The 18,043-nt window shown below is 40.3% G+C and overlaps 1 protein-coding gene across 4 annotated transcripts in view; it reads right to left on the bottom strand.

The window, feature by feature from the left end:
- GULP1 (GULP PTB domain containing engulfment adaptor 1) overlaps positions 1-17,781 on the bottom strand; it is a 125,837-nt gene extending 108,056 nt beyond the window's left edge. For all 4 annotated transcript variants that reach the window (XM_066322508.1, XM_066322510.1, XM_066322506.1 and 1 more), the window contains exon 1: positions 17,740-17,781. The gene's annotated coding sequence lies outside the window, so the exon portion shown is untranslated. The remainder of the gene's footprint in view (positions 1-17,739) is intronic.
- Positions 17,782-18,043: the final 262 nt, after the last annotated feature.

The raw sequence follows: 18,043 nt of genomic DNA, 5'->3' as shown, positions 1-18,043 counted from the left end.
TGAATGAGTTACCTGACAAACACCTGCTCTTTCAACTAAGAATCATTTCAGCATTCACCTGTATGAGGTAATATGGTAGAGAAGGTTATCTATAGAAATTGAAGTTTCCATCTTGAGATATGCTTTTAATGTTATTAAGTATTAAGGAAGAGGTAAGGAAGGCAATACAAAAAACAGGACTGCCAAACTACAAACCTGCAATTAACAATCAATCATTAAAATGCACTATATGGAAATAATGTGTGCTTCACTGCATATTTTAACCTAAAATAGAAATACTTCATAGATACTAACAGAATGGAAAGCTCCCCCCTACAAAACATAAAACAATTATCTTTCTAGAAGTATTTTGGATGGGTTTCTCAACCATATCATCAGATAGAGATTTTTAACAAGCATAATATATTCAAGGTGGGCAAGTTCAATTTTCATCTGAATTTTTAAAAGTTCTCAGATTTTTATTTGCCAAATACATTCCACCACAAGAGCTGTAATCAGTGACCTGAAAGCCAGATATTCTCCAACTCTGTTTTGCAAATCACATTACATAAAGCAAAGATAAGCCTAAGTCACAGCAAAAAAAATATATTAGATGGATAAAACACTTTCAGATAAGAGGCTCAAAAATTATCCCTGAACTAAAGCTATTAATAGGATTAAATTTGAACATCTCCCCCCACAAACAAAAGCTTCAAGCACAGTCAAGTCTAGATGCTACACACAGAAAGGTCTGTATAACATTCTTTCAACCTTGCACACATTACAGTAAGGATGCATGGGCAGGCTGAGTGCAGATGCAGACTAAAGGACAGTTTCACTAGATGCCATTTCACTCTTCCCCGAGGGCTCACCATGAGAGTAAGCAATGCCCATGGGTTCCTGTGAAGGAAGAGGCATCCTGGAGTATTTATGTGCATCTGGGAAGCTGTTTTTAGATTCCACACAGATTACACACAAATGCTTCTCCCCTTCTCTTTAATTCCACTGCAGCGATGACCTCTAAGAAAGCAGCACAGTTGTCCTGCTGCCACAGCTGCATTTCACAGGGACATTCTCTAGTTCTGAGTAAACCCACTGCACTGGAGTGAGCCATCCTCAGTCAGACACAGGCAGCACACTAGACCTCACCCTAGTTCCAAATGAATACCTAACGTATCCCCTTGAAGCAAGTATTTGGCTTTGCCACAATTTAGATGCGGTGACCCTTGCAATGGCTGAATAGGCCAAGGTCATTCATCATTGTAAATGCATTCAGTCTCACCTGTCCTAGAAGCAAGAAGATGCACACTAAGTTAATTAGGAGAGAAAATAAAGTACTCATCTTCCTTCCACTCTAAGGCTTGTTTTGATCTTTTAAAATGGATGAAAATTATCTTCACAGAAATGAACAGTTCTTACTGTTTATATTATTCAGTAAATTTACCTTCCTGAAATATCATCCTGATTCTAGATTCATTTTGCAGCCAGTAACTGATCTCCTACTCTTCCTACTCAAAAACATTTTAATCAACTTTAACTATTCCCTCCTTTGTTTTCTTAGTTAAAACCTCTGCCTGTTGAGATAGCAGCAATCAGCTTGTACTGACTGATGATGGGAGATCAATACACAGAACAATCCACAATTTCGGGAGGGGCCCTTCCATTACATGCTCTGCACCTGGACTGCCAGTGCCAGCTCCAGGGGATAACAAGGAAAACCAACCGCAGACCCAACACAAGCTCCCTCCAATGTGCCTGCAAAAATTCCAGCTGATCTCAGTTCTATCTTCTCTGGTTGTATGCAGTTCTGCAGGAAATAACCACATTAAAAAAAACCAAAACAACAAAAAAACCACACAAACCCCCACCCCAAAAAACTAACCCACTCCAAATCTCTGTATTTTTCCATTACAGATTAGAAGCAACCTAAACCTGCAGTGGACAGGGCAAACTTTTACGTGGTCAGAACAGCCAGAAAAAAAAAACATAATTCGGTCTTGTCATAGCAAGGGAAAACATGGTTATCATTTTTAAATATGTTTTGAGGTGATTGCATGTATTCACACAGCCTGACAGTAAACAGATGTTTCTCCACAGGAGCCTGGACTACAGAATACACCCGGACTACAAGTGTATGAAAAACCAAAACTGCTGAAGGAATGCAGCTGAGCTTCTCTTAGGGCACAGTAATGACCACAGAGTCACAGCCAAGAGAAATGGAGCCCAACTGCAAAAACATTAAGATACACACACTTGGGGAAAAAATCAGGATACAAGACATTTAGTAAAGACTAGGGAAATACAGAATCAGCATTTTATAACACTGAAGTCTTTCAAAAAGAAAACTTTGGAGGCCCATAGTACATTTTTCAGTTGTTTTACTTACTTTACTGGCTATTAAGTCACACTTCCCACAGCGGGGAAGAGGGTAGGGCAACAGAGACAACTGCAAAAACTACAAAAGCGATACCTCAACACTGATGAGACCAATACGGGACCCTAAATAAAGCTCCCCTGCCCTCATTTCACCAGGCGACTTGCTATACTAAAACACTAATAGAGCTTTTAAATTCTGAAATTTAAAAGCACAACCACCCACAGCCAAGCCTGTTACAGCAAAGATAACTTTCTCCAGAGCTCCTAACAGAGAACCAGCCCTAAGCAAGGCTGTTGGGTGAACAAAGGAAAGGCTCTGATGTACCACAGCCATGTGAAACGGGACATCAAAGCCTCTGCAGGTTATCAGCTTCCCTAACTGAGAAATGCCCTGGATGTCATCTGAAATCATTAAAAAACACAGGTTTTAAGCTCCCCTGACAGGTAACTGGGGTGTTGGAGGAGTATGATAGAAGCCTTTCCCTCTAGTCAAGTATAATCTGAATCCCATTTCTAATGCACTGCAGCCCAAGAGAGACTTACTTTCATATTAACAAACGTCAGTGATGGGCATTTACATGTCAATAATCATCAAAAAGCTACCCTAATTCAAAAAACACTTCTCTTTTGGTATATCTATAGGATGAGATTATCACAGTGTTACCTTGTGGTCACATGACAAAATGGGTTTTCTATAACCAGACTTGCAAACAGAACAGAATCCCAAGGTCACCCTTGTGTATGAAATTTACACCACTGCCACAAATAACCACAATCAAATAAGCTATTACTTGTGCATGAAAACATAAACAAAACTAAACAGATTTATGGCAAGAAACATTGACTTTGCAATCCAATGAAAATTCAAGGAGATGTGAGAACTGTTGCTGTGAACATTCAATTTCCACAAGTGATACCAGTTAGATCAAGCATTGACTTGTATTGTGCAGGAAAAGCTGGATTTACAGCATAAAGCTGCTCTGCATGGCAAGTTCCTGAAGGCAATCTTCCTGTACTATACATGAAGTTCTCTTTCAGCAGGGTTTTGAAAGATGTAGGGGTTTTTAGTTAGCTCCTTTGTCCTACTGCTGAGGTGATCCAACTGCCTTTCCCTTCCCACGGCTGCTACGGAAACCGAAAAAAAGATGTGGCAATAACACAAACTCCTTCCTTTTTTTTGTCTTCTTTCTCAACACCTGCGAGGAGTGCAACATCTAATCTTGGCATTTACAACAAATTCTTTTCCAAGCTTCCCTTTTTGGTAAAGTATTTGCTACATAAGGCTCCTAGATATCCCTGCTCACATATCAAAAAAACTTCTAAAACTGCTGCAAGCCCATTTCTCCCCTCTCCCATTTTTGCAAAAAACTCTCTGTACAAACCAGAAAAAACCAAGTTTGGAATTTTTCCCGGAGCACACATACTTACCTCATCTTTTTACAGTTACAGAAATTTCAGAGCCTCATTTGAAGGATAATTAAATTGACTGAAAACAACAAGCCAAGTAGTAAATAAATAAAATAAATTCCAATATTCCAAAAGCTAAGTCGGGTACAATCCTCTCAATTTTGTATCAGCAAATCCTCTGAATTCAGACAGCTCCAGCTCAAACTTACATAAAATATGGAACACTGATAAGTATCAAAGTTTTTAACAATCATTTGTTTCAAAAATCCCACGAAGTTTCTAAGATGTCATATGCTGCTCCCTGCACTCTCCTACAAGGACATGGTATGTATATTACAAAACAAGTACAAACTGTTCATTTTTCACAGTGCATAGAACTGGAAAAAATATATGACTGCTTTGATTTTTAATTAAAAGCTGAACTGCCACTACAGTACCTCTGTTCTCTCACAATTCAGCTATTCACTAGATTTCCTACCCAATGGAATTCGATTCGCATTATTGTGCTCAATTTCCTTCAGAAAAGTTCCTTCCTACATCAGCCTCTCACTTCTCTGGAAGCGACACACCATTTAACTGTGTATGTAACTAGCAAAACTTCAGAGCCACTGCCCCTGTTTCTACACCAATGATTTAACAGGAACAACAACAAAAAAAGTCATATTATGCCTTGAAACAAAAAGGTTTGTTTTTTTTCCCCCCGAAGTTAGCACTATGCAACATACAGCTAGGACCATCTATTAAGCAATTATTTCAACTGGTGTGCTAGAATGTTGAACAGATGTCCACTAACCCCTTAAGCAGTCAATTTAAATCCACATGCCAAATGAAACAGTACTGATGTTTGGCAACTGTATCAATACCATTACAACAACAATTCTCCCTAAGTATTCAATACATATGCACACAGACTTTCTAACTTGGACACTGATAAAAGCTCATGGTTTTTCCATGTTCCAAATTTTCAAGCATTCAAAAAGCGCTTGAACAACCCTATAGGGGTAAAATGTCCATCCAGTTCCCCTAAGCACAAAATAAATCTTCTTTGATCCAAGCTGTCCTTGACTTACATGTAACTGAGAAAGTAACTGTGTGCTATTCCATGCAATAAAGAATAAAGGGAAAAAATTAGTCCATATACAGGACAGCACAAAGATGAACAACCTGATTCCACAAAACTATTCTTAACATTCCTAACTGTTGACATGCGGATTTTCCACAGCAAATATAGCTTTCCACAGCAAATATAGCCTTTATTGTCCAAGTTCTCCAATACCTGAGTCCACTGCTCCTACTTAATTGCTTTGTGATGCTCTCCTAGCCCAAATTGGCCTGGGCTAGAATTGAATTTCTCCTGTAAGTTAACAAAAACAATCCACAGGTTGCTTAACCCAAAAAATGTAAGTTTCATCGAAGCATGTGTTACAATAAGTCAGCTGAGAAAGGAGAACCCACTGTGAGAGATAAAAAAAAAAAGATAGCCTTTTTCCTGCCCACTGGTTCCCTGCCAGTGAATCCTTTTGGGCTCAGCAGGTTTGTCAGCCTGTAGATTAATTTAGCTGCTTCTCTTCCTTATGGAGCGTGGAGTCTCTGGGGCTTTTCTCTTCACTGCCCCTTCTGTCACTTCATGGGAGCTGTGCCTTCCTGCAGCACTTGCCAGTTGTCCTGTTGTGTCTGGGAACTCGTCTCCAAAATCAGACTCCTGGGCCCCAAGGAAAGGAGCTGCCTCCCATCTCCACTTGGTACCTGTGATCCACACCCTCTTGGCACGGATAGCAAGCACCCAACAAAGTGAAATGGAAAGAAAGCAGTCTGCAAAGTCCACAGCCACCACAGCAGCCTTCTCAGTCCTGCTGTTAAATGCCAACTACAGGAATTTAACCACTGCCTCTGATACTACATCAAAATCCACACAGTGAGGAGTGAAATGGACCACTACTCAAAACTGGTAAGGTGTTCTAGCCCCTCAATCTCCTAGGTCCTGTTTAAAGATCATAGCTGAGTTGTCAACCTTACACTAATGAGAAGAGCACACAACATGAAGAATTCAGCACTACAGAGTGTTGTGCTAGGAGTCCACCTCAGTGCATTGGTGAAGGCACCAAAACATTCATTATTTCATTAGGGCCTGAAAACAAAAATAATACATTGTTAAACGATCAGTAAGTTAAAGGCCAAACCTTGTTTCTAATATTGCTCATTACAACAAGAAAAAGGACAAGCTGAATCCACACCTGTCACAAGCCTAAGAAATGGCTCTTTTCTGACACACTACCCGCAGCAAGTTACTGAGTTTTGAACAGCATGAAAAAATCAAGAAGCACAAATCAAAAAGAAGCTTCCAATTCAAGACATTTCCTAAGGAGGAAGAAGCTTTTTCAATGTCAATAAGTCACCACCTAAAGTGTTCTGGGAGCTTATCTCTGGACCCTTAGATCAACATCACACTTCAGAAAAAACCAGTAAGCGGTGGCAACTGTTCCAGATGAAACAGCCAACACCACATCAGAATGCTAAGCTAGGAAGCAAGTGCACTTCTAAATTTCATGACCAAAATTACCTGCTGCACCTGTCACAGGCCATTAAATTTCATCTAGGAAGGATTTCCACCTTTGAAAAGCTATAGCAAAAATTTACATTTTCAATTTCAACGTCTCAATGGATGGCTACAATGTTTTCCCAAATGGTAACTTGTCCAAAAGATGAATCATCTTCATTGTCAAAAACATATGCCTCACCTCCAAAGTCAGTTGCTCAGCATCTGTTTTAGTGATTGATACTTGTTACGTGTCTCCCACCACAAGCATTACTACCTGCTGGTTTCCTATATAGTAAAGGCATTTGTAATTGCTCTTTCTGAAGAGCATTAAGTCTCTAATCACCAATCTTCACATTTTTATGGCTCTTTTCTACAGTTATACAACTATGTTCTCAAGAACTCCATAAGCAGGCACCATGGGCATGACTGTATTTTAAAATCAAACTTTGTTATGATGGAGACAAGGCAAAAAATCACCTACTGCATTTCTATTTCATCTCATTTTCTCTCCCACCCTTCAGCATCTCTTGCTAACACAGAACAAGGGTGGTTCTCCACCTGAGACTCGCAGGTGTCATAGAGGGCAGTCTCCTTGCAGCTCCATTATTTCAGACATCAGTGACTGACAAGACCTCAAAGCTGTAATTCAGAGGGACACCAACAAACCCAGACACATCAGAGTATCTCACATTCATTCATACGAGCCTGAAAAAGCCCCAAACCTTCTGGAGGACAGTAGACAACACAACTGCTCAGGAACACAGGTTGAGAAATAGGCTGAGACTTCAGGAACAGATATCTTCTGCATGTCATCACAGCCAGGGGTACCATCTGCTGTAACCAACCTGTTTCATTTGACACCTCTTACATAAAGTCAGCAGAAACAGAAACTGTATTTTGAGACAAACAAGCTGTGCATTAAATATAAGTCAAATTCCTTGGCTTCCAACATTGTCAAATATGCCATAATATACTGTCAGACACACAAAATGGCTGTAGTACCTGCTTAGCAGAAAACCTTCATTCCTTGATATCAGAAAACCACTTCCACTTCTCTGATTAAAAAACAAGAGGAACATTTTGGAATAAAGGCTTCCTTTTTTATTTTTTGGGAGAACACAAAGATCTTCCATCTAAACAGCATGAAACATGCCACCTAAATAAAATAAATAAAAAAAAAAAATCCGTAATGGAACCAGTTGCCAGGATTCACCTGGATGACACTGGACCCTATTAAACTTGATTCAAGTGAATCACAGATGATCATGTATCTTTTATCAAAACAAAACCACAAACACTGTGGTAGCAACCTTCAGGCTGCCGCTTTTTTTGAACAGCAGGGGTAGTGCTAATCCAAGAGAGCCATGCAAGTGCAGTAAGTTTGTAGCAGCTCTCCCTTTGCTTCTCCTCTCCTTCTGCTATTCCCAATTCTTTCCCAGAACATCTTGAAAGAGATAAAAGCTCCTAGGTTTGGAAGAACAACGTTTCTCAGACTGGAGAAGTCTCAGAAGAGTATTGCCACGGCTGTTACTGAAGTCTCAGTGCACATCACAGGGAATAATAACCAATGAGCCTGAAGAATTGTGATAGAGGACTCTTAAAATAAAGTTTGTGTCACATGGAGCTTTGTTTTGACACCCTGAAGACTTTCAGCTCCAACCTGGTCTCTAGCAACTCTAAGTACACAAGACAGCCTTTTGACTAAACCTTTAACCTGAAAAGAAATTCAATGAAAGACAAACTGGATTAGCAGCTTTTTTTTTTTTTTTTTTTTTTTTTTAATCTGCTCTGGAATTTCATAATGTTTCATCATGCATGGAGTTTTTATGATGCTGAGCACACAGCCTTGAGAAAGAAAGGAACCCTTTTACATGTGTCCTCTTAATTGCCTCCAACTGGAGTATTGCCCAATACAGCAGCATTCAGGGGTTCCAAGTGCATGTTGGGCAAACCCTTTTTGTACGCTTAAGTTCCTGACAAACCATGTCTACAAAATTTATATAATAAGGGATTTTTGACATTTTAATTCTGCCTTCTCTTTACTACAAGAAAGAGAAAAACCTCATCCTTTATTTCCATAATTTGATTATCTCCAGCAGCTGTGAAAGGGAAGACAAGAAGTTTGGGAGACGCAGATGTCAAATTTAAGTGACCTTAACTACTGCAGTTACAGCAACAGGTATTTAGCAATTACTCTGATAAGGGAAGAACAGTAAAATAAACACATTTCTTCATGTTCCTGCTATCATGTCTACTACTGCATGAGGAGAGATCTATGACAAGGAGCAGAAATAAAGCACTAATTGATGTCTCCTCCAGGTGTGGCCAAACCCCAGAAAGTACATCAGCAATACAATATAGATACCAAGTTAGCAGGGTTATTTGGAAGGCAGATATTTTTTCAGCTTCTCCTGAGTCTTTTTTATACACTTGGAAGGAAAACAATGCAAGCTACCTTTTTTAATGCCATCCTTACCAAAATTGTTTCAGACATGCCTCTGGATGGGTGATTAGGGTTCACTTTGTGCAGCAGCTGTCTCCTGTTACCTTGCCTTGCCCAAGTCTACACCTTTGCTACCCAGGATACATTTGAACCCAGCAGACATTAACTTTATGTTTTCCCCACAGAAGGAGAAATAAAGGGGCATTCCTGTTAAGGAAAGATCTGGATAAAGCACTACTGCCCTTTTCTTTTACTTGTCAATGTATTTTTGCCACACTTCTCACTGCACAGCAGGACAAGTGTCCCTCTTCACTTGTGCCCTCTTCACAAAAGGCAAGGGATGACCAATCACCTACTCTTTGTAAGCAAGGCAACTTTTTTAAGTCTCAGAAAAGAAGTTTGTTAAAAGCCATCCTGTAACTGTCCAGGAAGATTCACAATGAAGACTGGTTAAAAAAAATTGGCACTTCAACATGAAAAACAAAACCCCATAGAGCCTGCAGGAAAAACAGCTTGGGGCTGTCACATTCCAAATGCAGACACACAGCCACATCCAGGAAAAATGCCAGCCACACTGAGACACCACAGAAGACAACCAAGGAGTATTTCCAAACAATGTTCACGCTTCTTACTTGAGTCACGTCTAATATCTGAAGCAACAGAAACATCTGCAAATAGCACCAGGTACAAACAAAGGCAAAATGAAACAGTTATTCTCATAATCCTTAGCTGATTTTTGGCTAAGTCATTACTTGGCAGATCTTAGTAGACAACATTTCCTGAATTTACAGCAATGAGGAAGTATTGGTAAACCAAAGCACTCTAAACAATGCCATGTGCACTGCATGCCTTATGCCACTCCATTCCTTCACTGAGTAATAAAATGCTGACTGCTTGATTAAAAAAATCTATCACAATATTAGCACAAAGTCAAAGTCTGGAGCAACAACTTGCCCAAAGGTATAGTTATGAAAATGCAGTAGGAACATTCCTTATTCCTCTCTCCGTGCATTGGGTTTGTTACCTCTCCAAAAGTCAGAGAGAAATTCTTAAGAGTCTTGTAAGTTTAAACTAAGCAGAAATTACATATTCCATCATTCATCTGTTGCTCTAGCTCTTTCTTAAAATTTAATAGTATGACTGTGTCTTCCTATCACACAAAACAAGGAAGAAGAAAGATTTTGTGCCAAAGGTCCTCCTAAACTGGATGGATAAATTTTAGCTAAAGCATCACCCTGAACATTTTAGATTTTTACTTTTTAATTTTTAAGAGAGAACACAGTATTTTGCATATAAAACACTAATATATTCATTATTTCTACAGTCTGAGGGATTTGACATCCATGTTGCAAACAATCTACTGTTTGTTCCACAACTTATTTCCCATAAATCAAAAGTTTAGAGTTGAAAACCTCCCATCACAGGCACACCAGATCTACCACAAAATGGATCTCATTGCCACAAAATGGATCTCATTGCCACATTTTCTTCCTGATCTCCCCAAAAACATTGCTTATTTAGTAAATTGAAAATTTCTCATGTCTCCTTCTGTTCAATGTATTTCTAATGTTCACAACAACCAAGGCCCCAGTAAATAAGGTTGCCAGTTCCTGATGAGGAGTACACGGGTTTAGCATTATTTCAGTTACACCACAGCAGCATATTCCATCACTAACTGGATGTTCTGAGGAGCTGTACAGGCAACACCTTACACTGCATCTGGACTGTGGTCAACTGGCCCTTGGAGGCCAAGAGATGTAAGCCACTGCTCTCCAAAGTCTGCTGATCACAACTATTTGAGAAGGGAAAAACAGCCTCGTCTTATATGGGACTTTATCAGACCACAATTACAACAGGATACAGATACCTTGCAACAGGGCTTTAGCTGCTCTCATAACATCAAGATGCAGAACAAGAAAAGAAGCAGGAATGCATTTGCAAATTTAGAATAAGATCTAAAAAAACCCCTTCTTCCTAGGACCACAGAAGTACCTAACCTCTAAACTCTATACTTAACTTTATAAAGTAGAAGAAGGAATTTGAAGCAGATTCCCAGTCTGTACTGAACTGATTCACAACAAGTTAAGAACCTCATTCAACTCCACTGAATTCAAACTGTAAGGGGAGTTCATTCTACAAGAATACAATTCACCTTCTTGGAAGTCTAAATGAGGTTCCCACTTCACCTGAATACTTTATTAAGCCACTGCTAAGCTGAGACAGTCTTAGGAAAACTGCACTGAGTGGACATGTGTATCAAGATATGAATATGTCTGTTGGGAAAATAATTTTTCAAACACTGGATAATAAAATTTTTATTACACTAAAGATGAAAACTTTGCATTTATAATTACTGTGTCAATACATTCCTGTAAAACAGAACTCCAGCTTCGTGATTAACAAATCAATTCCAGCATCACAGTGAGAATTGGTAAACACAAGGAGTTTCAGACATACTAAAAGTACTTATTGTCAAGATGCTGCTGCCTGCTGAATACAATCTCACAAAACCTATTTGTGAAGTCTGTGTTTTGGATAATGCACTATTTGGTTGCAGACAGAACAGTTCTCAAAACCCTTTAGACAAAAGTGCAGCACTTCACAAGCAGTTCCAAGATGAGAACTGCCTGTGTTCACAGAGCAACACAGAGTAACATGTGCTGTGCCTATCTCCTAGGAGAAAAATGCACACTTTTACAATGGTTTGGGACTTCGTTGCACATGTAGATACTTTATCATTATTGGACTTTCCATATAAATATTCTGTCAATTCACCTTCTCAAACTCCTGTGTCAGACAACAGCAGCTGTTCAAAGTTCAGATCTCTTCAAGAAGCAGCTCTGAAACTTGCAGGGGTAAACTCAGTATTTGGGGATTTTGCAGGAGGCCTATCCTCCAGACAGCATTCTTCTTTTACCAGACCAGCAGTAAATATGACAACAGAAGCCCTCCAAGAGCTATCAATGTGGCATGTCAAATTAGACAAGTGTCTTTTCCAACTTTTATCCTATATCAATCTACCTTCACTCCACTATGGATTTCCCTCTCAAATCTCTTCTCCATGATTCCCTGACCATTTATTTGGGAACAACACATGATTCTTTCTAGTTGTCAATTTGCTACAGAGAAAAGTGAAGGGCCAATATTTTAACAAAGGCTCACATTAAATGCCTTTTTTTAACCCTATATTCTTAACTGCATGAGCAGCAGTTAAATAGAAATAATGCTTTAGATATTCAAGAAACGTACTATATTTGACTATGAAAATACATTTCCTTATTAACTGTGTTTTCTTTAAGATATTTCTGAACTTAGAAACAGATGATCATGTAACATTAGAAAAATATTAGAATTACTGAGTGTTACAATCCACAAAAAAAAACAACCCTACTAAACCCTCCCCACACTAAAGAACTGAAAGCAAATCACTTGCTGCTTGTCAGGCATAACCTGCCAAGCTATTAGCTCTCATTTGGAAGGCTTGCATTTGCTCAATGGCTGACCTGCACATTGCAGAGCCTTAGCATGAGAAATGGCTTTTAGGCTCGGCTGCTTTCTAAGTGCCATCCATCATCAGGAAAAAGAGATTATTCCCTTTACAGTCGGCTACTTTGCCAAATTCTTCTGGCTCTGTTCCATCAGTCACACCCACGGCACCCCGGGGAAAGGCAAACCCCAGCTCTGTATCACTCTGCTCTTGCTGAAGCGCGGGATGAAAAGCAATAAGCATTTGGAGCCATTTATGAGGAAACTGAGGCGAAAAGACAGCTCTATCACTGACCACCAGTCCCGCTCCCTGCGGCAGCTCACAGGGGCACACAGAGCTGGGAACTCCAGCTGGAGGGGGGCAGAGCTGGGAACATGCCATGGTTTGTGTAACAGAGCCACAAGCAAACCCACATGCAGCTGGGGCCCTTGGGAAGCCCTTCTAAAAATACACGTACACACACTTGTCACTGATGCAAAACACCGTAAGGGTCATTACTCGCTGAACCAGACGATGGTCCAGGAAGGCTCTTCTGCTTCCCAGTAAGGCTTCCTCCCCACAGTTTGCTTACACTCAAAAACAATAAACAAGATTCTCTTTCAAATCAAAACACCTGCCCTTTCATTCACAGTACAATGAATACAATGCAGAGATTTATCTGCAATGGTAAGACAAACCCCAAACGCCTCCAAAGGTGGCCTTTCCCTGCCCATTTTGTCCTAAACACTCTGCAAAAGGGTATGGCAGGTTAAGCCTTCACCCACAGTGCCCTGTGAGCACAGTCCACTGCAGGGCTACAAACACACCAACACAGCAGATTTTTGCACCCCAGTCAAGGGGCATTAAAACACAGATGCATCCCAAGGTTTCTAGCTCCTTTTCCTCCAACAAAAAGGGAGAAGAAGAAAGAAGTCACGACTATCAGCCCATTGTTCAAATCCAGACCAAAAAATCTGACTTTTGGAACAGCCTTTGCCTTTCCTAACTGGACATGTAAGAGGCCAAGGAGGAAGATTACAGTCACCACTCCTCTGTGGTCTGTGTACAAAAGAGTGCAGTCACCTTCTGAGGAAAGGCACAGCCAGCTGGGCTCACTTCTTCTCTCCTTCTCTTTACATTCCAAGCTCATTCTTGCAGCCACCAGCATGCAAACAGTTTCACAGTAAGTTAAGGATGACGAGATCTCTTTGGGTCTCTTAGTTTCACTGCAGTCTGCCTGAGTAACACACACCATTAACCTGCTCAGTGAAAACCCAGCAAGAGAAACTTGAAAATATCGCCCATGAACTGAACAATCTTTCAAAATGGTCTATCACTAGAAATACAAATCTGAACTTGTGTTCTTCATTTGAAAAATATATGCCCAAACCACATTCCAAAGACATTTCCAACTTAAAACGTTACTACTCTTTACTGCCACATTTAAATCTACTGTGCCAGCAGAAAACAGAGACATCACAAGTTCAAAGGATTCTTGAGACCTTAACACAGCAGGCTTTGAAACCTAAAGCTGCCATAAAAATACCAGGTCCTTTACTTCACAAACAGAAAAAAGCAACTAAAGCAGCACTGTGGGTTCGGGTTTCTTCAGGGAGGAAGGGATGGAGGGATGGCACTTAGTCCCTGCTAATACCCAAAGCAAGGTGTTCTCAGCACCAAATTTCTGATCTGAAAGTCGGGCAGTGCACAAGAAATCAGTTGGTGTACATCCCAGCACAGCCCATAGCCTCCCCTGCTCACTGACAAATGAGAGGGGACACCTCCAGCTCCAGCAGCCCTACACCAGCTGCAGCAGCAGCCACTGCCAGGGCTGGGCTGGCACCGGCAGAAGGGGCTCAAGGCACTGAAGAACCCCTGTGCAGCTGCTCTGAGAGAACCTTTCTCAAAGCAGCAGGTGCAATCAGCACCCAAAAGCTGCAGCCAGGGCAAACAGGCAGCATTGGACTGGCCCTTCCTCACAAGAGCCCTCAGATGTGACCCCCAAACCATCACCACCTTGTCTACAACTGGATCCATTTGGTGACCAGTAATGCCCTCTTTCCCACTGCACAAAGGATGGTAGCACCACTACATCCCGGATTCCTTCATTCCTATCCTTTCTTAAAATGAAAAGTTCAGCAGCTTTCACACCAAGTGGACTTCCCCTTGCCCAGTGCCTTCCTGACACCTGTGGCTCCACCAGCAGTGGCCTTGTGCCCTCCTTCCTTTAACCATGGCGAAAGATTGATCAGAACACCACAAAGAAGTTTCGCTCCTCACAACAGGTGGATGTCCTGTGCATCTTGTGAATCTTAAATCACAGTGAGGAAAAAGATTCAATCTCTCCCTTAATCCCAGACAAACTGTTTCCCTGGTAGCTGTGCTGCAGTTACTGGCAATTCCGAGGTGGTAAAGAAGAAGTAAACAAGCTGAGGGGAAGCAAAGGGCTGGAAATCGCAAATGTAATAAAGGAAGGGATGTTGTCTTATCTGCCTGGTTGTTGTTAACCGGGAACCAAAGTCCAATCCAGCCAGTTCTGACATTTTTTTCCTACCAAGAGGAGCTATTCTATTTAGAGAAAACTAGTTGTCTTTGAATTGATGACACTGCAAGAAGAAAGTTATGTTCAATTAACCAAGTTATAGCACAGAGACTGTATTAACATTTTTGACAAAAATCCCTATACTCAAACCCTTCCCCAAGCTGAGCAGACTCTATGTGAATTTAATTGCTTTCAAATAATTCAATTCCACATTAAGTGGGGCTAATCTATGCTGCTTCAGCCTAATTACTATCTCGGTCCCTAAAGTTGGTGGCTTTTTTTTTCCCCCCTCAAAAGAGATTAAAATGGAATTTATTGTTTAACATCTTGAGTCTCCAGTTGTTTTCCAGGTCTACTGGATGAAGCCTTGTAGCACAATAATAAGGCACAGCAGAAAATCCAAGGCTAAGTCAGTCTTGCTCTTCCTGAATTTATTCTGCATTTTGTTTGTTATGCTAATTGAGGCTGTTAGCTAATGACTTGAGTGCACTGTTAGTAATTTGTGGTTTTCCTTTGTGAAAACGAAACTAAATTGCCTCTAAATCTAAAGGAAGGACATCCACATGTTGACGTTGAAAGGAACATTTAGGTTCTAAACACAGTTTTAAAACCACTCATCCTCCCTGTGCCAAGGAATAGTGCCTACTCCAAACTTCAGCACAATTCCAAAGTCATCAGGAGCTGGCATTCTTTAAACTAGAGGTTTACCACCTTGTCCTTAAAGATGCTTTAGGACACCTAGACATCCCAAAGGATGAACATAACTCATGAGAAACTACATCTGTTACAGTGAAGGCTTCTCTTATGGTGAGAACACCCGGATCTGTAGAAGGGACTGGAAATGTCCTTTTTCATTCCATATAGGCCTCACTGTTTCTTCTCTCACCTTGGATAAATGCAAACACTACTTTGTAAAAGGAATAAAGAAAAATCACAGAGCTTGCCTTTTTATAAACTTAAGTAAAAGGTTTTTTTCCTATCTAATGTCAACCTAATAAGCATCCAATATTACTGAGTAAATTAATAGCAAAGACAGATGGGAAGTGGGGAAAACAACAAAGTCTTGCACTAATCCCACAGATGGGGTTAAAGATGCCAAGACAGAGCTCCAGCTTAATGCCACTACAGTGTATCAGCCTACCCCTATGGAACCATAAGATCACATCAGCATGCCAGGCTTTGTTCAAGAAATAAATACATAAACCAACAATTCACAAGGCAGTTCTTCATCAGATATTTGGCACACTAGTAAGAATAATCAGGGAATATAGATATAAACAACAGCTTTCTATTCATTCTGTTCCAATAAGTAAGACCCTGGAAGAGTGTTCACTGTAACTAAATGTATCTAACAATCTTCACAGCACAAGTACTAAAATTTGAGGCTTTATTCTTAGGCAGAAAGGCAAAAGCCAGAAAAAAAGGCAAGTAAGTGAAGCTCACACAGACTCTTACACAGAGAGTGACTGTCCCATGCGACAAGCACCAGCAGAAAGAGCCCATTTATATTTCTCTGTCTGCAACAATCACAGCTGAAATGTATCTTTAGGAGCCTGATCTGAAGTTTAGAAGACTTGCAGTATGCTGCTGATCCTGCAGAACTCATTTCTGGGCTCTCTCTCATGTCTCCAAATTTATGCCATAGACCAACATGATCTGATGCCTGGGAACACCAGAGCAAGGGCTGAAGACACACCAAATTCTGCCTTAAAACACCACCTCTTTACAGACAACATATATCAACGTAAAAAATGAGCCCCCAAAAAGGAAAAAAAAAAACCCCAAACTCTAAACTCCCAAAATAATCCACAGCAACTTGCAAAATACCAGCAACTTGTTTCCGTAACACTTTGATTAAGCTAAGAGGCCAAAGCTCACAGTTTGTGGCAGAATATCAGACCATCTGGCCATTTCTGATGTGTTTCTCAAAAATATTTTAATCAATTAAGTTCAGCATCAGCTATGGTGCTTTACAGGTGCCAGAACATCATCACTTCTTACACAGTGTAACTCCCCACTCTGAGAGCAGAAATCATACAGATTAAATTTATGCTTCCTTTTGCAAGAAAATAATTTAAAAGGTTTGTAATAAAGTGAGGTAATAAAAAAATCACAGTTTTATGGTAAGTCTTGCTATGACTTCATCAGGAACAAATCTCTACCTAGCTACTTGTGTATCTTCAGCACAGAAACTTGTTTGTCAAATTCTAGAACTCAACTCCCCAGAACACAGGCTGCAGTTTACACCAGTAACCCAAATCCTACAGCAAATCATAACCACAGAGTCCTACCAATTCCAAAACCCACCTGACCTGGCCAGTGATTTGGGCTCCTTGTTCCAAAATGCAACAACATGAATGGAAATGGAACAAATTCAAGGTCACAAGTGTAACTTGTAAATGACTGCACTTCCCCAGGAAACTGATCCAGTAAAAAGGCAGCTTTGTGTTCTCTCAAAGCAGTGATGACAACCTCACACTGAAGACACATCACCCAAAGTACTGCACATTCTGTGATCTAACCCAGTCCAGCTCTGAAACAAAAGTAAAGCAACTGATAAAATAATCGGCCTGTGAAAGGGAGATAAATAATGGTCAAGAAAAAGCATATCGATGAACCATAAATTAGTGATAAAAGTTGACATAGGTCTCAAGATATGAGCTGGATAGAAAGATTTTAACCACACTCATCTAAGATAAGGATTAGCTTTCACTATTCCACAATCATTACGGTTCCATTATGGTTTCCCTGCCCTACAGTGACAACAGAAGCATTCAGATGGCAAAAGGACCATAGGTGTTTACAGATTTTCCCCTGTGTAAACAGCACACTAAAACCTCCTGCAGTGTTTCTGTTCCAACAACAAACAGAAATCAACTCTATTTACATCAGCTCACCAACATAAAGGACTAGCTGTTTGTGTTGGTAAGCACATTTATGGGATCAAATGCAGATGTACAGTAAACCAAAAAAGGTTATTACTGAACCTGATCTAGTGGTTGCCTCCTCTCCACGTGTCTTGCATCTCACCTCAAGGTATCTGTCAGAAAGATCAGAAACCACAATCATTAGATCAAACTCTCAGCAACTCATAAAATGATTTTTAAATCTTCATTCTGTACTCACATATGTCGCTAATAGTTTGGACATCAAGTTGATCTGGCTAATAATTTGTCAGACATCAACCAAGAGATGATTTGAGGCACAGTTAAACTTTTTTAAACACACAGAGGAAAAATTTTCCAATGCCAAGGACTAATTAACTCCCAAGAGAGTTGAGAATTCTGGGGA

The sequence above is a fragment of the Sylvia atricapilla genome, chromosome 7, assembly GCF_009819655.1.
Source record: "Sylvia atricapilla isolate bSylAtr1 chromosome 7, bSylAtr1.pri, whole genome shotgun sequence".
NCBI lineage: Eukaryota > Metazoa > Chordata > Aves > Passeriformes > Sylviidae > Sylvia > Sylvia atricapilla.
Note: the sequence above shows the minus strand (reverse complement) of the source record. Positions and strands in the feature narration are given on the sequence as shown.